Genomic DNA, 24018 nt, shown 5'->3' with positions numbered 1-24018 from the left:
GAGATATTGATTGTCTGTGATACTGAGGATCAAATGAACCCTAGGGCCTTATGCGTGGTAGGCAAACTACCACTGTGCTACACCCCCAGACCACTTTTATTTTCCGACATGGTCTCACTAAATTAACCAGGCTAGCCTCCCAAGGTGTTCACGAGTTCACTGCCATAACTGCCTTAGGGTGTTCTATATGCATGATCTTGCCATGTGCAAATAGATAGTTTTTCTTCTTTCTTTCTCAAATGGATATTTAAATTTTTTTCTTGCCTAATTACTGTGGCTGTAACTTTTAATAAATATGATGTTAGATTTTTCATGAATGTCCTTCATCAGGATGACGAAGTTTCCTTTTATCTTTGTTTTGTGTGTGTGTGTGTGTGTGTGTGTGTTTAATTATGGAAAGGTATTAGATTTTGTCAAATGCTTCTTCCTCAAATGATCATGTTGATTTTTTTTTCCTTCACTATTAATGTAGTGTATTACTTAACTGACATAATTCCAAGATTTGGTGTTCAAGAATCTGTGTGAAAGCACATTCTATAAACTAACTAGATGGTATGTGATAAGAATGCACATTATTGTATAAAACCTTTGTACACATAGTAGTTAGCTGCAAGAAACCATTCTCAGTGTAGGAAAGTTGTGTTCCAGATTTCAGTATAAACTACTAGCAACCTTCAACTCTTTTGTTTTTGTTTTTGTTTTGTTTCTGTTTTCAAACTCTTCCACCCCAGCCTGAGTTATGAGGTCTGGAGTGTTTTCCTCCAATTGTGAGTATGATTACCAATATTGTCAATTCTTGCAATGATCTGATGAGATGTTGTATGACATGTATCTTGCATTCATTACAGAAGCATGTGCCCACCAAGGTGATATCCTGCATGATGTTAGAGTCAGTTCTGGCCATCTCCCCAGTTCCCAGTTTAGCGATAATGTCTCAGATTATCAATTACATGACATTTTGGGGAGAATGGGGTATACTACAGATTTTACCCAGGGATGCTTTGCCACTGAGTTTCATCCCCAGTCCTTATTATTTTTAACTAAGTCATGTCTCATTAAATTGCTGAGAATCTGACGAAGTTGTTGAGGCTGACCTACAACTTGCAATCCTCCTGTCTCAGCCTCCAGAGTCACTGGAATTATAGGCATCCACCTCCATGCCCAGCTACACTCCATTTTTATATGTTGAATCATTCTGCAATCCTAGGATTAATTCCAATGATGCTGACTGGGTTGTTAGGTGTTTTTTTTAAAAGGATATTTGTGTCTATACTCATAAAGGGTATTAGTCTTAGTTTTTCGCTGTGATATCTTTGTCTGGCTTTGGTATCAGGGTAATATTGATCTGTAAAATGAGTTGGGATTTGTTCCCTCCTCTTCTACTTCTTGGTAGAGTTAGAGAAGGAGTGGTTTCTATTTTTAAAGGCTTGTTGGAATTTATCTGAGCACAGGAGATAGTTGAATGACAAGTGCATTTAATGGTTCTGATTGGCCTATAGTATCATGGCCTATAATTGCCTTACCTCACAGCAAAATTTTAAAAATATATAAAAAATATCAAATGAAAATCATTACTAGGAAAATAAATCAAATGAAATATCTATAATTTGTAATAAGAAAATGATCACCAACCAGGCACAGTGGTGCACACCCTGGAATCCCAGCACCTTGGCAGGCTGAAGCAGGAGGATCACAAGTTCAAACAACTGGAATTATAGGCATCCACCTCCATGCCCAGCTACACTGGTCTCAGCAACTTAGTGAGACCCTGTCTCAAAATAAAAAAAAGTAAAAGTGCTGGGGATGTAGCTCAGTGGCTAAGAATCCTGGTTCTTATTTTTGGTACCAGGTACCAAAAATAGGGTGGAGGGAGGAAAAGGATTACCACATGAGCAGTCAGAGAGGTAATCTCACCTAAATTGGAAACTCTTATTTCTTATTAAGTTGGAATTGTAAGTTCAGGTATAAACACTCACTACCTCTGCTTCGAGCCTATAGTAATGAAATACACATATTTATGTAGTTATGTTACATTTCATATATATATGTAATAATTTAAAAACATAAATCATGTAATAATTTATTCAGAAACAAGATACATATCTTGGACCAAAAATGAAACAGGATGAGTAACTTAGTAGGCTTCTGGACTGGACCACATAGAAAATTTTAAGGAGGGGTGACACTGACTCCACCTATGTCAAGGGACAGGGACCAGACTCAGGCCATTACAAGGAGAGAATGAGCTTGGTTCTCCTGACTTCATGAAAGGAGCCTCAACAAAATGGTGACCGAGACCACATTAAACTGTAGTCAGGGCAGTGGTAGTGAGTGGGACCCTAGAATATTTCTCATCCTGCCTTTGGTCAAGCATTCCCTGGTTCAGCAGAAAGATTTTTGATCATATCAAGATTCTTGCAGGAGAACCAAAATGTCAGTGCATGATCTAAATTTAAATATAGAATAACTTGATACAAGTAATGGAAAATAGGTCAGTCAGGAAGATACATAAACTCAAGGAGAAGAGATTAAAAAAAAAACAAAATAACACTTCTTGTTTGTATTCTTAATAGCTGCCATTCTGACTGGAGTGAGATGAAATCTTAGAGTAGTTTTGATTTGCATTTCTCTAACTGCTAGAGATGATGAACAATTTTTCATATATTTGTTGATTGATTGTATATCACCTTCTGAAAAGTGTCTGTTCAGTTCCTTGGCCCATTCATTGATATGGTTATTTGGTATTCTTTTTGGAGTTAAGCTTAGCTTTTTCAGTTCTTTATATACCCTAGAGATCATTCACCTCACTGATTGTTTCCTTTGCTGAGAAAAAGCTTTTTAGTTTGAATCCATCCCATTTATTGATTCTTGATTTTAATTCTTGTGTTATAGGAGTCTAACTAAGGAAGTTGGGGCCTACTTTTTCTTCTATTAGACACAGGGTCTCTGGTTTATTCCCTAGGTCCTTGATTCACTTTGAGTTGAGTTTTGTGCATGGTGAGAGATAAGGGCTTAATTTCATTTTGTTGCACATGGATTTCCAGTTTTCCCAGCACTATTTGTTGAAGAGACTATGTTTTCTCCAATATATGTTTGTGGCACCTCTGTCTAGTATGTGATAATTGTGTTTATGTGGGTTTGTCTCTGTATCTTCTATTCTGTACCATTGATCTACGAGTCTATTTTGGTGCCAAGACCATGCCATTTTTTGTTACTATTGCTCTGTGGTATAGTTTAAGGTCTGGTATAGTGATGTCACTCACTTTACTCTTCTTGCTAAGGATTGCCTTTGGCTATTCTGGGTCTTAACCCAGCTATCCCACTCCAAAAATCTTAAAAATAGCCTACTACAGTGATGCAGCCACATCAATGTTCATAGCAGCACAATTCACAATAGCTACATTGTGGAACCCCAACCTACACGCCCTTCAATAGATGAGTAGATAAAGAAACTGTGGTATATACAAACAATGGAATATTACTTAGCATTAAAAGAGAATGAAATCATGACATTTGCAAGTAAATGGATGGAGTTGGAGAATATCATGCTAAATGAAATAAGCCAATCACAAAAAAACCAAAGACCAGATATTTTCTCTGATTTGTGGATACTGATCCATAATGGGGGTGGGGGGAAGCATGGGAGGAAAGATGGTGGAATGACATGGACATCATTACCCTAGGTATGTGTATAAAGACATGAATGGTGTGAATTCTACTTTGTGTAAAACCAGAGAAACTAAAAATTGTACTATATATGTGGACTATTAATTGAAATTCATTCTGCTGTCATGTGTAACAAATTAGAATAGGTAAATTTATATAAAAAAACAGCAACAAGAACAACACAAAAAGACTCATAATCGAAATGAATTCACAAAGAAAACTTTCATAACACATGGGAAAACTATCAAGAAAGACCGCTGGCATCCTAAACAATGAGGAGAATTCACTTGGGGGGAATGCAAACAATAAACTCTCTAAAATTTATTTACAAATGAATATGTTTAGAATACTTGGATAAATAAATGAATAGCATAATTCAAGTATAAAAAATTATAAATAATTACAAATCCACATCATAGGATTATGAATGAAGACAAATAAATGTAAAAAAAAAAAAAGTAAAGTCACTGGAATGGGCATTTTTAAAAAGGAACTAATCATGACTGTAATACAGCTACAGAAATAATTATTCAACTGAAATATTGTTTCAAGGAAATGAATAAAAACCATGACAAAAATATTGGAAGACTTGAGAGGCTACTTTATTCAGGAAGAATAAGCTACACTGCAGAAACAAATATCTTCTTATCCTCCAAATCTCAGTGGCTCAATCTAAGTTTATATAATCACTCACTCATGGCCCTCTTCCATACCTGCTGAAGCCGAAGAAAAGAACTGGACAGCCACACAAGGGCTTCTGCCCATATTTTATAGGCAATAATTAGTTACCATGATTTTGCTTAACTGCAAGGAGCTAAGAGGTAGAGCTCTTACAAATGCCCTTGAAGAAATAAACATTCAAATTGGTGAGCACTAGTGATGTCACTCTGCTCCCACACTGCAAATAGAAGTTTCAGAAGCAATAAGTCAAGAGAATGGTGAAGAACCAATACTGAAAAAAAGGAATCAACAATGCCTGAGAATTTTCAAAACTTAAGAAAATGTTTTCTCACAGAGAAAGTGGAAATTGGAAGAAAGAAAGATTAAATATAAATTCACATTTAGAGTTATCATAACAAGACTAGTACACTTAAAGGATAAAGAGAAAACTTTCAAAGCTTCCTAAAATTATATATATATATAATATTATTATATATAATGACTAGGCTGACAGCCATCTTCTCATCAACTACAATTGAGATCAGAATATTCCAAAATGCTGAAAGGAAATACCTATCAATCTAAAATTATATGCTCAGCTCAAACTAACCTTTAACAGTGATGATATCTTCCAGACATTCAAGGACAAGGAAGAGCACCATCAACAGACACTTTCTACAAAATTACTAAAGGATATATTTCTGAAAGAAGAAAGAAAGAATGGAATGTATAAAGTAGTGACAAAAGTAACTATTAAATATATTTGCAATTATAATTAAACCGAGTATAAAAATTAATTTAGAAGTCTTTAAAAACTTCAGGCATTAGAAAGATAACAGGAAACAGGGGATAGATAGATAGATTGGGGCAGAATTCTTTGCCATGCTCTAGAGGAGGAATTAAATGAATTTAGATGTTACTAGGAAAAAGCATAGTTAAATTTAATTTTTAATTGAAAGCTTTTATGCATTAATATCCTCCAAATCCTATTTTGGGGGGTTTCTATAATAAAAACAATGAAACAAAAACAAATGTTGTTGTTGTGATAGTTTCTTTTTTGTTTAATCATTATGAAGTGCCTAAGGATGGATTTGGCTAATTTAAAAAGAATATTCAATTCGAGGTGCTGAAAAGGGAAAAGTGAGTAAGATTCTATTTTCAGTGACAGCATTTTTAAAGTTAGTATCACAAGGCAGTCAAGAGAGTAATGGAAATGGTGCATCGAATGTCAAGAAGGAGACAACATCCTGGGGCCTAGTGGTGCAAGTACTATCTGAGGCTGGAGAGGCAGTGCACACACAGACAGCAGGTAGGGTGAGGGAAAACAGTTATTTCAGAGAGAGGAAAGTCACTAATCAGGGCAGTGGTATACAGTGTGGGACCAAGGATCAGCCTACCCTTGGCACAGACAATCAAGAGCTTCTTTGCCTATACATCATACAAAACCATTCATAAGGCTGACTAAATGGATGGTCACCTTCTGATCATCACTATTCACCTGTTATTCTGTAAATATCAATGACAAAATATCTTAAAAATAATATTGTGTTCTAATTGATCTAAATAATTGCACAAATATTATTGAGTTTCATAAAAAGAGCCATATACATATTTGTTTCAAACTGGCACTTCTTAAATGAATCTTTTCATTAACATTGTATTCTGCAGAGAAGTTCAGAAAACAACCAATAAACAACTAATGCCTACTGACACAAGTAATTCCTAATAGATGAAGACTAAGCTACACACGTTCATCTCCAGTGTGATTTTTTTTTTTTTTTGATAGTTCAGCACCGTTCAGTTTCCCTTCAGGTGCAATGTCTTCAACAGATGTAGTACTGTCTGTTCCTACATTTAATCAGTAGATGGTAAATGAGCGACGGTAGCACAGTCTTGTACAGAACAAACGGAACTTGAAGTACTTTAATCCTGTCATTCTATGTGACTACTTGGAATTTTTATGTGTGTTTAAAATTTAAACAGTGAAGCAGTACAAACTATAACATGTAACACTTTCATTTGCTAATACAAATTCCATTGCATTTGCGGAATGTTTTATAGTATTTGAATTAAACCTTGAAGTTAAAATATATTCTAATTTCAATGTTGCTTTCAACCTAAAGAACAAATCAAGAAAATAATAGCATTACTGATTATCCTGTGACTATTACCAGAAAATAATCTTGTTATGTAGTGTAAAAGAAAAAAAATCTGCTCCGGGTGTTAAACATGCTAAATATGCAAGCTAGGAAGTATGTAAGGTAGGAAGTCCTGGCTATATGAGGTACAGCGAGTTATATTTACTTCAAATAAAAGCTTTGTAGTAAATATGAAATAGAATGAGGTACAGCGAATTATAGAGTATCTACATAAAATAAAAGAAATGATCTGAATAAATGAGAAGTGTTGTATTTACTCTTGCGGTCATCTCAGTAAATTTATAGAGTCCTAGTTTCACAAAACAGTCAATAGGTTATAATAATTCCTCTATCAGATTCCTTGAAATTCCTCCATCATGGTGATCATATAGGAAGCCTGCTAAAGGTAATATCTCTGGGCCTCATTGGAAAACAAGTCACCCATGGCTGGGGTGCTCTCCAGCCATCCCACTACCTGCTTTCCAAATTCTGCCACTTTGTCCTAGTCCAAGCCCATATTCCCTTTCCTCCTACATCTTCCATCTCTCTTCTAACCACCCATCATATAAGTGCTTTCCTTCTATCACAATCTCTGATGTAAGAAGAATTTTACTGCTGGCCAAACTATAGTGGCTCTTGTGCCTATTCTCCACCCATGGACGACTGACCATAGACCAAAAGAGACATGCTTTTTATTACATTTAGGCTACATTTGGGCACCCAGAGTTCATTCAACTGACAGTAACTTTCCCCTTACTTTCTTGTGCTCAACTCTTCCTTGCTCCTTAAGAAAATAATAGCATTTATTTCTGTTATAAAGCCTTCCCAATTTATCTAGTAATAACTCCTCAACCCATTCGTCCCCACAGACTGTTTCTTACTAGGTAAATGTATTAGTGCAAATAGTGTCTTTTAAGCCTTGGATTTGTAATCTACAAAATGGACCTAACAATGAATCATGTAGAATCCTGAGGGTAAAACGAGGTGAGGAAGTGCATTTCAACTACCTGACATGAATGTTTTAGTTCTTCCATCTCTTAATTCTTATGTGCACAGAAGCTAACAAATATCCCCCTCGAGGCACAGGACTATCTATTTATATCCCCTTCTTCCAGACTCTTACCTCTCTTCACCAGTACTGTGTGGCCTATGAGAGGAAATCAACTTTTTTTTCTCATTCTTTTTAGTTATACATAATAGTAAAATCCATTTTGGCATAATTATAAAAGCAGGGAATATATCTTGTTCTAATTCAGTCTCGGGTACCTCTCCTTCTCCTTCCCTCCCACCACCTCCTGCTCCCTTCCCTCTACTGATCTTTCTGACATTCACTTATAGTATTTTTAAAATTAATTTCTTATAGATATACACAATGGCGAGATTCACTGTGGTACATTCATATATGTACATAGGAAATTATGTCAGATTCTTTTCATTTTCTTTCCTTTCCCATCCCTCCTCCCTTTCTTTCATTCCTCTTTTTCTAATCCACCTTTTATTGTGGGTTAATTTCCATATATCAGAGAAAACATTCAACTTTATAATGAAAAATAAAACATAGTTCCTTGGACTACCAGATTTCTCAAAATCTAATTATTCAATGTTTCCCCAATAAATTAAAAATTACTGTTCCTCCCTCTCTCAAATATAAGTTTTAGAAGCACAAGGTCAAAAAACTAGGAAGCAACTTCCTAAAAAAAGGTTGAAGCTGCCTGTCAAAATTCCCCCAAATTTACCTGTCGCAATTGTCTGAAATATGACTAGCTCTTTAGCTTTCCAATTCTTAGTGTTTATCCACTATTGCTGCTTTACATTTAATTCCTTCCTGAGTTCTACAAAGACTGAGTACAGATTGAGAGCAAAATGTTTGCAATAACAAGCACTGATTATCATGAAAAAAGTTAAATCCAAAACTGCCTGTCCCAAATATGAAAACTAAGTCCAGATTCTAAAATTAGCAAGCAACATGTCTCAATGTGTAATTATGACAAAGTGGAAGAGAGTGACATATGAGAGAATACCTCCCTAGATGTCAAACAAATAAGCATTCGAGTTCCCAACAACACCCAACCTGCCATGTGACCTTGAACAAGGACTTAACCTTCTTCAAGTCCCTATTCTTCCTCAGCAACTGGGGATAATCAGCATCTCAGAATTGGTGTGATCACTAAATAACCTAATGTAATTCAAACACTTAGAGCCATAGCTAACACAGGAGATGAGTTCTATAAGTGAGCACCATTATCATTGTAGTAATTCTGAATGATGTTGAAAAATAATTTTCTTGATTTGTGTTTCTTTTGTATTTGTAAAAGATAATAACTTAATTTACTTTACAATGTAATTCTCTCTTTTTAACTTTTTCAATTGAAAGAATGATACACAAACCATCAATATACAGCTTGATAAATTTCCACAGCTTGGCACATCATGTAAATTTTACCCAGATGACATTGCTAATGGCCCAGGAGCCCCTACTTTTCCTCACATTCAGGTCCAAACTCAAGGGAATCAATACTAATAATTTCTTAGACCATGCACTAGTTTTGCCTATTTTTGAACTTTACAAGAATTATACTGCACATAGTTTGCTGGGTCTGAGTTTCCTTCACTCAACAATTATATCCAAGATCTACCCATGTTGTTGTGGGCAAATGAGTAAGTTTTCCAATTATATACTTACAAAACTAAAATTTTTTAAATAGCCCTCGGAAAATAAAGTCATAGCTCTATATTACTTATCCTTACCTGCTTGATTAATAAGCTACAAATACAGTCCAAAAACATCAGGTATATAGTGGCACTCGTTGACTTTCATATAAAGTAGTTTTTAAAAAATAATTTCTGGCACCGCCTCTTACTGCTTTTCATATTCAGTATCCTGCACACGGAGACCATCTAAGAGAAGACGGAAGCTCATGAAACAGGAGAACACCACAAGGAGATCCATATGAACAGTAATTACTGTTCAAGTACATCTGAACTGTCATGAACAATAAGACCTTTGGGTTTTGTTCTGCCAGGCATAACAAGTACCTCCAATGTCACCCGTTTCCAAATTTGACTCCCACATGGGACAGAGGAGACTGGTGACAGATGGGCAAAATTTAGCATGCAGCTTGGACGGTCTTTGGGATGGAAGTCTTGTTATCTCTAACTTGCTGCCAAGTCCTGCATGTTGCTTTATAACAGACACCACTGGGAAACTGTGTAGCCTCAGCCAAAATCACAGACTTGAAAGAACCAGATCTCCTCACTGTTGGTGTCTGTAACATCTCACCCACATCGGGCTCCGCTGCAGTAATGAAATAGTCACCAGTAGGCACTGGAATGTGAAAAAGCATTTTGACACACCAGACTGGATTTTTTTTAGACTTAGGACAGGGGCTTATTGGATAGGAAATTCGTCATTTCTAAATCAGTTCTTCTTTGTTTTACTGAAGTATTTCAAATTCATTAGTCTTAAGGACAGATCTTACTACAAATATAGATGCTTTTAAACAACAATATAGATGCTTAAAGTTGAATATCAAAAACTAGTGAACACATTTTAGGTATACCTAATCTAAACAGAAGGAAATAATTTTTAGAATACTGGCTACTACCTATTGAGTTATATAGAATTAATTATTAATAATTCATGAATAAATTAACCATACAACTACAGTCTTCAGGCCCTTCTGGTCAGTTTATAGCAAGTAAATGTGCTATAAAGCATTTCCTGATTGATACATAGAAACATACACATTTCAAAATGAACATTTTGGATTACACACCCTCTCTATATAAATATAATTTGCCTATATTTGAGTTAGTTCCATAGTTAAGAGTTTTTTCCTAAATCTTGATTAAGAATCTGTTTTTAGGGGGAAAAAGGCAGGAAAATATTTTAGCTATGATTTTTATTAATAAAACATAAAATGATGTTAGAATAGACTCTCATTAAAAAAAAAAATTCTTTTATGGATTTAATGACCTCCTCTCCACTAGGCTAGAAAATAGTTATCTACTTCAAACAATCTATTCTCTATATCATCCTTCAGTGTTCTCCCTCCTCAAAATATATATCCATTACTACACTCATTGTAGGCAAGCTCTCTACAACTGAGCTATCTGCAGTATATTTAGCTGCAAATAACATAAAATAGTACTTTAACAAATATAACCAATGCTCAGATGTAGACATTTTAACTATTAGTCAGCTACTAAATAGAGACACCTGGGATCTGGGTATTTCTTTGTTTATGCCCTGCCTTTTTAGGCATATAAACCTGTGACCAATAAGATCTGAGAGTGAGTCAGGGCTGGACACAGTGGTGGCCTCCTGATGCAGCCTCCTATTCTGGAGGCTGAGGCAAGAAGATCACTTGAGTCCAGGCATTAAGGCAAACCTGGACAATATGGCAAGACCTGATCTCAAAAACAAAATCAACAAAAATGAAAACAAATGAGAGTCTAAAACAAAAATAAAACGAAGGTAGTCATGTCGAGCTTTATTCTTAGCTGAAGAAAGGATGTAATACTTAGAGGTGTAACAGCCACCTTGCAACCATGATTCAGAAATGCCTTAAATAACTGAGTTTATTTTCCACAACCAGAAGTATAAGGTAATTCTACACTAGTCCAACTTCTAAATGAGGCAACAAGCAAAAAAAAAATGAAAGCTAAAATACCAAGGGCGGATAAGCCAAGGGTGGGTGCTCCCTTTTATGAAGAAAGTAAAGGCTTTTTCAAGAGCTACCTTGCTCTGCTTGCTCTTAGATCTCACTGGTAAGATGGGATCACATGGCTGGGAAAGCAGGGAAAGTCAATGCCACACAGGACTGACATTGTCTTGGGCTAAACAAGAAAGAAAGGAAATGGTGGGTACAAGTAGCATGTTTGTCACAAAATCCTTCTAAATATTTTTGCACAGCAGAACTACTAATTGTGTGATCCAAACTGTCCCTTTAAAACCATACCTGCCATGATAACAATGCTAAAGTAGATCATGTAAACCCAATTCACTATAACATCATAGCAGCCTAGTTTGAACATGAATATCTTATTATGTCAGTGTATTTCACTACATGTCAGACCAGCATTTTATAAACATTTTGCATTTACCATTATCAGTCTGAGCTCACTAATGTGGCAATACCAGAAGAGCTCACTATATATTATCCCAGAGTTCACATTTCAGAGGATCCTAGAATTACTTCCACCATCCCAAGTTCTCTCTGAATCCCGAGAGTCAACTCAGAGGAGAAAGAATCTTTAAAATGTCTCTTGAGCCTGCTGCATTCTTATGCCCACACCCCGAAGGCAGTTCAAAAGGTCCCTGAAGTTAACTCTGAGTTCAGTGGCAACCAGCCAGTGAAAGCTGTCGTGTGATGCTGGTAGCTCCCTGCATTCTCTGGAGATGGCTCGATTGACATGAATCCACTACCTGCTAGAATAATCTAATTATACCTAAAGGTTTCAACTGAAAAGGCTTTATTCCAGGTCCCTGTCACTTTCCCTGTGGGTGAAGTCAGCTATCCAGTGACTTTCAAACACTCTCTGCATGTGGCTTTGTAACACATGAAGAAGTTCCTGAAATGTCAATCCTAAGGGACAAGTGTTCGTGTCACTGAAGCAATACATCATAACCTCTGCACTTTATGGATCTTTCAGACAAAAGCCAAAAGCTATGAAGGCCACGATGAAATTATTCCCGCTACCCAAGAGCTGATATTTCCAAAGAGAAGTGTATGTATGTTAGCAGTTGTGGGGATGAATTTGCACTATAGTAGCTCCTACAAAGCCTGTCCTATGAATAAAAAGCCCTCAGTTTCTAAAGCCTGAGAAATCTGGTAGCATTCAGAGCATATGGATATTCATTTAAATAAGAAAAAAAAAGTTAAAAGTGTGATATTTCTTTTAACCCACAATTTTACAGCTGGAAGAAATCTTTTCCACTCTTCGATGGCATAATGTGACAATCTAAGCAACCATGCTTAAGGTCTGTAAATTCACCACTTTTCTTCTACTACCAAATTCCAAGATTTATTAAACATCTCCTTTCACACTACTCTGGGTTTTATGAGCCAACCAGATTTGACCTTTAAAATGATAGAAGCATCTGGATTATTTCAATTGATTTTCCTACTAGCATTTTTTTAGTTCCCTATTATAATTCTAATTTCTATATGGCTCAAGACATAAAATATGGGTTCAGGGACTCCAGAAAGATGCCTATTTCCATTTTTTAATTCATTAAGATATATTTAAAACTCTAGACCCATAAGTACTGGTGCATTATCAATAGTACTGGTGCTAGATATCACACAGATATCTTTCATACCTAGCTCCTGAATTAATCCCTCTAGTGCTGATTTTAATTCACAATTCTCAATCTTCATCTCTCTCAGAAATTCTCTTTCATACCCTAGACACTGTTCTAAGTGCTAACACCATTCTGGCCCAAACTCAAAATTATTAAAATCGAAGATATAGAAAGGAAAGCATGACTTGGGCCCCTTGCTATATAACTTTTAATCATACACACTCAGAGTTTTTATCTCAAAATCTCAGAGGGAATCTTCTTAATGGGGTTCTGTAATCACAACAGGTCAACACAGTGTAAAAGAGTCCCAAGGCACAGTTGGAAGGTTCATTTCAGGGTCATAAGACCATCTCGTCTCTGAGTAGATGGAGTAACACTGTAACTTTCCTTGTGAACACTCACATTTACTGGATTTGCTAAAAATTGATTTGCAATCCCAGGTCATCTGTTTTCTCCTAGTCCCACATGTTCTGAATATAAAATAGGAAAACTAATGGTAACGGTTCCAGTACTTGGGATTCTTGCTGTGAACAAGTAAAAAAAATAATAATTGTTTCACATTTTGTAAAGTCACTATAATGCAACATGTCCCCATGTATTTGTGTCATTGCAGGAAACAGGATGAGAAAATTATGAGAAAACACCAACATGTAGGCAATCTGGATTCTGGCCTCTTTTCAACCATTTACTAATGTTGGCTTAAGCAAGATGTTGTCTATTCAGTAAGGACAGATGATTTTGTAGAATCCTTTTCCTTCATTGGGTCACTCGACCATTTCTCTAACCTTTCAGCAAACATGTAGCATTGTGTTCAGTATTGTGCTGAGTAATGAGGATACAAGAGGTAAAATGGTTCCACTGTGCTGTGGTCCTCTGCCAGCAGAGAATCTCAGAGTGTTACCAGGGACAGTGGCACACATCTGTAGTCCCAGTGACTTGGGAGGCTGATGCAGGAGTATTACAAGTTCAAGTATAGCCTGGGCAACATAGCAAGACCCTGTTTAATTTTTTTTTTTTTTTTAAGCAAGGTAGTGGGAGGAGCTGGGGCTGTAGCTCAGTGGTAGAGTGCCCCTGGGTTCAATCCCCAGAAGAGAGAAAAAAAAAAAAAAAAAAAAAGAATCTCAGTGTTGTTCTTGACAAGAACATAACTAGGATAGACAGAAAATATATTAATTTTATCAATATCACCAAGTTCTCTTATTTCTCCTATAAAACAAAGACAAATGCACTTTACCTAATATGAGAATAATTAGTATAGGCAAATTATCTATATTTATAGTACATAAATAATGACTAATATTTATTTTGAGCTCATTATATTTTGAAACATCCATTTAAATGCCTTATATGCATTATCTCATTCAGTCATAACAGTTTAAGATGTAAAGTAGTATTTTTATCTCATTTCTTGGATTTATCCAGATTTGTTAGCTTACGCAAGTGTTACCAAAATTTGTAGCTAGAGGCCTGCCTGACTCCAAAGCCCAGTTTTTTGAACTTGTATGTAATGTAATTTCTAACTTCCTGTATTTCTCAGAAAAACCTGTTTCATTATTTGTACACATTCATGTTAGTATTTAAAGAATCGATTTTGAAGGCAGAGAATTTTGCAGAATTGGAAGAGATTTTAGAAAGCATCTAGTCTAATCTATTCATTTATAGTGAAAACACAGGCCTTGAAATTAGGGTTATAAATACATGCTGAATGAAAAGTTAAAAGGAATAAAGAGAAAAGCTGAATAGGGAAAAGGAAATGAGGAATCTTGCATTATTCCTTTTCATATTCCCAGTACTTACTACAGTTCTTGGTAAACAGTGAAAACTCAATATATGTTTGGTCAACTGGACTTGTTCCATTCTACAGATTTTTAAACTAGAGTCTCTCAATGGTCAAGAGAGGCCTGGAGCACTTCACCTGCTTGAGGCTTGCAATCTATGAAAAATGGAAGAATGACACAACTATGATATGTATTTAAATGTTTAATCCTGCCAGTTGATCTTTGTAAATTTAATGTATGGGTTTCCAGCTAATGTGTGATAACGTGTTACTCTACAATACCATCTCCTGTCAGCCTAGCCACAACTTTATGGACTTGGTATATTATAATATCCAATTATAAAAAACAAAGAACTTAGGCAACCTCTGCCATGTTCATACAGTTTAAAGTGATACAACATTTTGTATCTGATCTCCTTAGACATCAAAAAAATCTGAAAGAGTGTTTATGCAAGAAATGTTTGTTACCAAATGCAAAAATCACACAAATTTCAGAGAGATAAAATTATTAAATTGTCAGTGTAGAGAACCATGAAATGTAAAATAAAAGGTAAATCAAAATAAAATTCTCTCCTATTGTGTTCTACTAAGTTTGCCAATTTAATCAACATATTTGGAGACATTGTGAAGATTGTCCTTTTAAAATACAGTTAATAGAAATAGTACTAAATTATGTGGATGCTTAGAGATTCCTCATGTGTTGATTACCCAGATGCATGTTAGATTTTGCAGGAATTAGATTTGATATTATCTCCTTATTATGCAAAACCATGGAAAACATTTAATTAAAACTTAATTAAAATCTCCATGATGCTTCAACCCCATGGAGTCCATTTTTCAACAACAAGCAGGAAAGAAAGCCTCCAGGACAAACTGGTTTTGAAAAATGCAGCATTGGAATTCGCTTTTCTCAGTACCTGTATCATTCTAACAGATTTTACAACTTCACATTTTTTTCCATTTTTCATCAGCCTTTAAATAAGCGACTGACTAATATTAGAATCATTCATTATAAGTAAGTGTATAGATTTGGACCAGTAACTAATGCCTCCTTTCTTTGACAGCTTTTCGTATCATTTGAAAACCGTGAAAAAATTCATATACTACTATGTCTGTCACACAGTAGGGCGCCAAAGAATTAGAGATCTCATAAAATTAATAAATTTTAGATGTATATTAACAATGCTAAGACCCTGATACAATTTTTATCCCAAAATATGGGCACTGTCAGCTGTCATTATGATGAGAATATTTTTATCAAGAAATACCTTCAGTGATAGGATATAGTATAGTTGTAATTGGTCTACATGGAGGAGAAAAATCCTTTAAACGAAGCCTTAGCCAAATAATAGATGAGAATATGTTCAACATTATTAGCAATTAAGGAAATGCAAATCAAAACAATACTGAGATTTCATCTCACACCAGTCAGAATGGCAGTCATCAAGAATACAAATAATAATAAATTCTGGAGAGGATGTGATGAAAAAGGAATGCTTTTACATCATTGGTGGGATGGAAAATTAGTACAATAACTATGGAATTTGGTCTGTAGTTTCTCAAAAGACTAGGCATGGAACCACCATCTGACCCAGCAAAACTACTCCTCAGTATTTATCCGGAAGAATTAAAGTCATCATACTACAGTGATACATGAATGCCCATGTTTACACCTTCACAATTAACAATAGCCAAACTATGGAACCAGTCTAGGTGTCCATAAATGGATGAATTTAAAAAAAATGTACTTATATGCAATGGAATTCAACCATTAAAGAAATGAAATTGTAGCATTTTCAGAAAAATGGACAGAACTAGTGTTCATTATGTTAAGTGAAATAGGTCAAAATCAGAAGATCAAGGTTGAATGTTTTGTCTCATATGCAGAAGGCAGATAGGAAAAAGGAAAAGAAAGGTGGGGGTGGATCTTCTCAAACTCAGCAGAGAAAAGGGACCAAAAGTAGGGAGGGAGGGGGGGAAATGCTGGGGAAGTGATACTGGCCAAATTATGTTGTTATATTCTGTGAATGTATGAATATATAACAACAAATCCCATCAATATGTACAAATATAATGTAACAATAAAAAATGTTAAAGGTGGAGCCTAGTGGGAGGTCTTTGGGTCCACTGGGGGTGTGGCTTCAGTCAAAATTTTTGAAGCCCAGCCTCTCTAGCCCCATGAGATGAGATGGTCTACATTTGACAGGCTGTATGTTACACAGATACATGCAACTTTCCAAACCTACAGAACTGTACACTTAGGATCTGTGTGTTTGACTGTGTGTAAATTTTACTGCATGTTTTAAAGAATTAGTATGTGTATCACATACAATTCCTCTTGAGGAGATTCATCCTTGGAATACTATGTGTCTGTTGCACAGAGGTTCTGATACTTCTTTTATAGAACTATATTTAGCCACCACAACACATTTCTCTGGTATCGATGGCAGAAATTTCCTACAAGTGAAATTAACTTTCAGAAATACTCAGCACCATTCAGGGTCAAATCTGCACACACAAATGGTTAAGCTGGAAAAGAACTGTTTTAGTTATCCTGGTGGAGCAGTGGCTAATTCAATGAGGCTGATTTTTCTCACAAACTGATTACTCACACACAAATACACACACAAGCAACCCCAAAACTGATTGATATGATTAATCCAATTTAAGCATTCCAAAACCTTCTTGGGTAAATATGGAATCCTTTGGTTATATGTGGTTTAAAAGTGTCCAAGCCATTCTGTGTCAATTCTTTAAAGGGAGCAACTTCAATCATGTTTGGAAGGAATGGCAGAGTAAAGTATAATTGCACTGATAAGATAATTACACCTATTTTGTGACACACATACACACACACTATGGTTTAAAATAGATCTATACTGGGGAAGAAATATCTCATATTTTTGTCTGATTTAATATCTCAGAGACAGATATTCTCAGATGAAATTTTAATTTGCAATTATGCTCACATTTAATCCCTCCTAATAGAAAGAGGTCTTCTCTATTAAAATTTATTTACCATCTAATATGTATAATACAGCCATCACATTTGTCTCCCTGTTGTCTCTCTACAACCAGACTAAAACACAATAGAATTAAACTTTAACTTGCTAAAGGTTATATGGGATAGCATTATATGGGATAGCGTTCTCCACTATCAGTGTCTTGTTTTTTTCCATTAATGGGTTGGAAAGGATAGATTCTCTTGTCACATAGCCTATGTTAGCAAAAGAAAAGAAGTAGACCATCAGCAAGATGTCTGACAAGAAATGTCTGGTATGCTTTCCCCCAACAAAAAGAACCAAAACAAAGAAAAAGCTTCACCCCTACTGCAGTGTTTGAGACAGAACACAAGACTGTAGGGGATGGAACGGAGATGTTTGAAGCACAGAGACTCCTGATGACCTTATAAAAATGGGAACTAAGAACACAGCATCTACTGTTCTGTCTCTCCAGTGAAGATCAACTAAACCAAACCGGACTTCACACAGTGGAGAAAGGATAAGCAGAAGGACCTTAGCAGTACTTGCTAACACCACAGACAACTGAAGTATTTGCTGCTCAGGAAGTCTGCAGAACTCACAGATCACCCCTAAGCCCACCTTAGGGAGTTGCTGGGAAATCTGCACTGCTGTATGCCCCAGAAAAAGAGCTTAACCCATGCTGTGCCCTTCCCAACCTGGGCTCCTGCTGGACAGGGTCATCTTGAGATCCTGACCATTCAGAGGCCTATGAAGCAGCTGGAAGAGTGCCCCCAAAAGCTCAAGCTACAGGGTCCTCTGAACTATCCATATAGCTATCCTTACCCTCCTGTGTCCTGGGAAGAGGCCAGGCAGTCTTTCCTGAGTGGCTTATCTACAGGGCATCCAGGAGGTAGCTGTGCAACCCACCCTGAGCAGTTTGTCCTGCCAAGGCCTCCAGAAGGCAGCTAAGTGATCCTGTACACACACACCCTTAGACCCAGGTTATACCTGGGGAGTGTACTTTTAGATTTGACTCTTAGGACCCTGAGAAGACACTTGCACAAGTCTCCAACACTGATGGCTGTCACGGTTAGACCCACTGGTACAATCTGGTCCCCATGTGGCTCTCAGACACTGACAGGAACCTGGCCTCCACTACCTGGCACAATGTGCCATGCTGGCTGGACCCACTCAACGAAACTAAAGGGTTTTCACCCCCCACTCAAGGAAACTAACGGGTACCCTGAAGGTCACAGGTGACTTGTCACAGGACAAATCCAGAGCCACTGGTAAATTAGCCCTACCCGACAGAGCTACACCCCCATTGTTTGCCCAATCTCACAAACCTCAGCAGCCTTGGCTACTGAGACATGCAGAGACATCACCAATGATGATTACAGCTGAAACAGCTACAAAAATACATCATTCCACCTGGAACCACAGCCAACACAGCCTACCCAACACAACACCCTGGGACAAGGCTCCAGGATGAAATCTTCACTATGAAAGCTGACCTATAAATTTGGCAGGGGAAATGGATCTGCCAGATGTGCAAATATCAATGTAATGACACAAAATGCATGAAAAAGCAAAGTGACATGACACCTCCAAAGTAACATAGTAACTCTTTAGCAACAGAACCCAAAGTAAAGAAAAATTGATGAACTGCCTGAAAAACTCTGCAAAAGAACTTGAAATAACCATTTTAAGGAAAGTTATTGATACTCAAGAGAATACAAGTCAACAAAATTAGGAAAACAATTTGTGATCAGAATGAAAAATTCAGCAAAGACATAGAGATCATAAAAGAACATATTTTGGAGCTGAAGAACTCAATAAATGAAATAAAAAATGCAATTGAGAACCTCAAGACTAATTCAGACAGGAGCAATCATCTCTGAACCTAATGACATACTATTTTTCCAAAATTACTCACAGAAAAGAACAACAAGAAAACACTAAAAAGTATGAAAAAAGCCAACAAGATTCATGGGATGCAACTAAGTAAACAAATAGTTGTATTATTGGTGTTTTCAGAAGAAGAGAGGGGAACAGCATAGAAAAGCTATTCAAAACAAAATAATGACTGTAAACTTTCCAAACACTAGGAAGGATACAAACATTCAGGTGTAGGAAGCTCAAAGATTCCAAGTAATTTTGTCCTAAAAAGGACTTTTGAGGTATATCTAGCCAGACTGTCAAAAGTACAAGACAAAGAATTCACATAGAAAAGAATTTCCATTAGACAGATCTCTCAGTATAAACCTTACAGTTCAGGAGAGAAGGACATGATGTGTTCAAATTCCCCCCAAAAAATAAAATAAAATAAAAACCTGCCAACCTAAGATATTTTACCCAGCAAACTATTCTTCAGAAATGAAGGAAAAATTAAATCTTTCCAAGACAAGCAAAAGCTGAAGGAATTCATCACCCATAGAATGAACCTTACACATATATTTAAGGAATCCTACACTAGAATTACAAGAACAATAACTGCCATCATAAAAACATATGGAAATATAAAACTCACTAATATAGCAGATATATAAAATAGAAAGAGAAAAGAATCAAATCTTACCAATACAGAATACTACCAAATCCCAAAGATAAACAATAACACAGGAAGAAAGGAACAAAGAATATACAAAACAACTACTGGAATCAACAAAAGACAAAAGCATGTCCTTATTTATATATAATAACTGTGACTACAAATGAATTTAAATCCCAACAAAAATATTAAGACTGAATGGATTTAAGAAAAAGGACCCAATAATATCTTACCACAAAGAAATTCCCTTCACCAGTAAAATACACATAGACTGCAAATGAAAGGGTGGGAAAAGGTATTCCATGAAAAAGAAAACCAAATGGAGCAGGAGTAGCTATATTTATATCAGATAAAATACGTGTTGAGGTAGAAACTATAAAGACGGATAAAGAGGGCTTGAGGTAGAATGCTTGCCTAGCATGCAGGAGGCCCTGGATTCAATCCAAGAATGAAAGAACAAAAGAGAGAGAGAGGGAGGAAAGGAGGGAGGGGCAGAGGGAGGGAGGGAAGAAGAAGAAGAAAGAAAAGGAGGGGAAAAAAGGAAGGAAAAGAGGGAGGGGAAATAACTGTAAATACATATGCAGTCAACATTGGAACTCTAAATTACATGAAGCAAACACTATTTGATTCAAAGGGAGCTATATACTCCAATACAATAATAATTCTGAACTTTAACATCCAACTTTCAACAATGGACAGATCATCCAGATAGAAAAATTTTTAAACTTTTGGACATATACTGCATTTCAGACCCAGTAAAGCTGGCAGATATTCACAGAACACTTCATCCAATAGCTATAAAAGACACTTTTTTTCTCATCTACACCTGGAACATCTCCAGGCTAGAAAATATGTTAGGTAGCAAAATAAATCTCAACAAATTTTTAAAAAATCAAAATCATATCATTAATCTTTCTCTGATTATAATGGAATAAAACTAGAATTCATCAATAAGAGAAACTTTAGAAATTGTACAACTATATGGAAATTAAACAATGTGGTTATTTATGATGACAAATATGTCAATGAATAAATCAAAAGGGAAATTAAAATCTTAAAACTAATGAAAATGCCTATGCAACATACTAAACCCTATGGTGCACAGCAAAATGTGCTAAGAGGGAAGTTTACAAAATGCTTGATTTTACTACAACAAAACCATAAACAAAAAACAACTTTTAAATAAAATCATAACAATACAACTCAAGGAATTAGAGAAGAAAAAACAAGCTAAATCTAAAATTAGCAGAACAATGAAATAAAAAAATCAACACAGAAATAAAACAAAAACTAAAAGAAAATTCCAAAAGATCAATCAAAAGTTGACTTTTTGAAAAGAAAAGGAAAATCAACAAACTTTTTGCTAGATTAACCAAAAACAAAAAAGAGCTGGGCATGATGGCACATGCCTGTAATCCCAGCAACTCTGGAGGCTGAGGCAGGAGAATTAAAAGTTTGAGGCTAGCCTCAATAACTTAAGGAGGCCCTAAGCAATTTAGCAAGCAAGATTCAATCTCAAAATACAGGGCTGGGGATTTTGCTCAGTGGTTAAGTACCACTGGGTTCAATTACCTGGTACAAAAAAAAAAGACTTAAATATCCAAAATCAGAGATAAGAAAAGGATGCTGATATCACAGAAATACAAAGGACAAAGGATCATAGGGAAATATTATGAACAACCATATAGCAATAAATTGGAAAATGTAGGGAAACAGATAAATTCCTGGGTATACAAAACCTACTGAAATTGAACAATGAAGATGTAGAAAACTTGAACAGACCAACAATAATGAATGAAAAAAAAAAAGTAATGAAAATGACTCAGTAATAAAAAGTCTCACAAGAAAGAAAAACCAGGACAGAATGGTTTCAATGTTGAATTTTACCAAACTTTTAAGGAAGAACTAACAATTCTTCTCAAAACTGAAACTAATAATTCTTCCAGAAAATTGAATGGGTGGAACATTTCCAAATAATTCTACACATCCTGATATTTAACCAAAAAAGAACATAATAAGAAATAAAACCACAAACCAATAACTCTAACGAACACAGATATAAAGATTCTCAACTAACAAACACACTCAAAAGGCACATCAAAAAAGATTATATACCACAATCAATTACTTACTTCAGGGATGCAAAAGTGATTCAGCATACATAAACAATGAACAATATACCACATCAACGGAATGAATGACAAAAAACAATGTCATCTCAATAGATGCAGAAAAAGCATTTGATAAATTTCAACATTCTTCATGGATACCCTTCAATGAATGGGAACATAACTTGGTGCAATAATAGCTGTATAGGACAAAGTCACAGCTAGCTTCACACTGAAATACAGAAAAACTATTTATTTCCCTCTAAATTCAGAAAGAAAACAAGATGTCCACTTTCACTACTTTTATTCAACATAGAAGTGTGTTAGAGAAGTAAAACAAATGAAGAAAGAAAGAAAATACAAGTAGAAAAGGCAGGAATCAAATTATCCCTGTTTGCAGATGACATAATTTCATATATAGAAAAACCCAGACTTCTACCAAAAACTGTAAGAACTGATACACAAATTCAGTAAAGTTACAGAATACAAAATCAACATACAAAAAAATCAATAGCATTTTATACATCAATTATGAACTTGATGAATAAATCAAGAAAGGAAGCCCATTTATGATTAGCTACAAATATACATACTTAGGAATAAATTTAACCAAGGAAATAAAATATCTCTAAAATGAAAATCACAGAATCCTGGTGAACAAAAATTGAAGAGGACTCACAAAAAAATAGACATTCCATGTTTATGGGTCATATTTAATATTGTTAAAATGTCCATACTACTCAAAGAAATCTACAGATTTGATGCAGCCCACAACAAAATACCAATTTACATTCTTCACAGAACTGGAGGAAAAACAATTCTCAAACTCATATGAAGCCACGAAAGAGCCTGACTAGCTAAAGTAATCTTAAGCAAAATGATCAAAGCTGGAAGCATCACAATACCTGACCTTGGGACATAGTACAAAACTAGAGTGGCCTGCACAGATTTGCACAGGCATAAAAACTGACACAGGGATCACTGGAAGAGAATAGAGAATCCAGAAATAAATCCACACATTTATAATCCATTGACTTTGACAAAGGTCCCAGAAACATACATTGGTAAAGGACAGTCTTAATAAATGGCACTGGGAAAACTAGATATTCATATGCAGAAGAATGGAACTATAGACCCTCATCTCTCTCCAGTTACAAATTCAGCTCAAAATGGATCAAATACCTAAATGCAACACCAAAAACTATGTAACTGCTAGAAAAAAAAGCATAGGGAAGCACTTCAAGATATTGGCATACACAATTTTTAAAATATGACCTCAAAAGCACAAGTAACCAAAAAATAGGCAAAGAGATTATATCAGACCATTAACAGAGTGATTAGATAACCTATAAAGTTAAAGAAACTACTTGAGAACTATTCATCCAACAAGGAGTTGATGTTGAGAATATACAAGAAACACACAAACACAACCCTGATTATAAAATAGACCAATGATCTGAATACACATTTCTTAAAAGTAGATATATAGATGGCCAACAGGTACATAAAAAAAAATGTTCAACATCACTAATCATCTGGGAAATGTAAATCTAAACCACAACCAGGTATCATCTCACCCCAGTTAGAATGACTATTAAAAAAAAAAAAAGACAAAAATAATGCTGACAAGGATGTGGAGCAAGGGAAACCCTTGCACATTATTTGTATGAATGTAAGTTAGTACAACCATTATGGAAATTAGTAGGAAGGTTGCTCAAAAAACTCAAATAGAACTACTATAATACAACCCAGGTATCTCAACATTGGATAAATATCCCAAGGAAGTGAATTCAGTATGTGGGAGTTATACCTGCACTCTTGTTGTTTGACAACAGTATCCAAATAGAC

At 35.5% G+C, this 24018-nt stretch overlaps 1 protein-coding gene across 9 annotated transcripts in view; it reads right to left on the bottom strand.

The window, feature by feature from the left end:
* Positions 1 to 24018, bottom strand: part of LOC124078218 (multiple epidermal growth factor-like domains protein 6) — a 623764-nt gene that overhangs the window by 489875 nt on the left and 109871 nt on the right. Inside the window, exon 1 of one of the 9 annotated variants that reach the window (XM_058572256.1) lies at positions 9213 to 20509. The exons of 7 other annotated variants lie outside the window; for them this stretch is intronic. The gene's annotated coding sequence lies outside the window, so the exon portion shown is untranslated. Of the gene's footprint in view, positions 1 to 9212; positions 20510 to 24018 lie in introns of those variants that run through there. One more of the 9 variants, XM_058572262.1, reaches the window with a different exon arrangement.

Source organism: Marmota monax, unplaced genomic scaffold (genome assembly GCF_021218885.2).
Source record: "Marmota monax isolate L192 unplaced genomic scaffold, Marmota_monax_Labrador192_F-V1.1 WCK01_AAM20220418_F8-fsc00110, whole genome shotgun sequence".
NCBI lineage: Eukaryota > Metazoa > Chordata > Mammalia > Rodentia > Sciuridae > Marmota > Marmota monax.
Note: the sequence above shows the minus strand (reverse complement) of the source record. Positions and strands in the feature narration are given on the sequence as shown.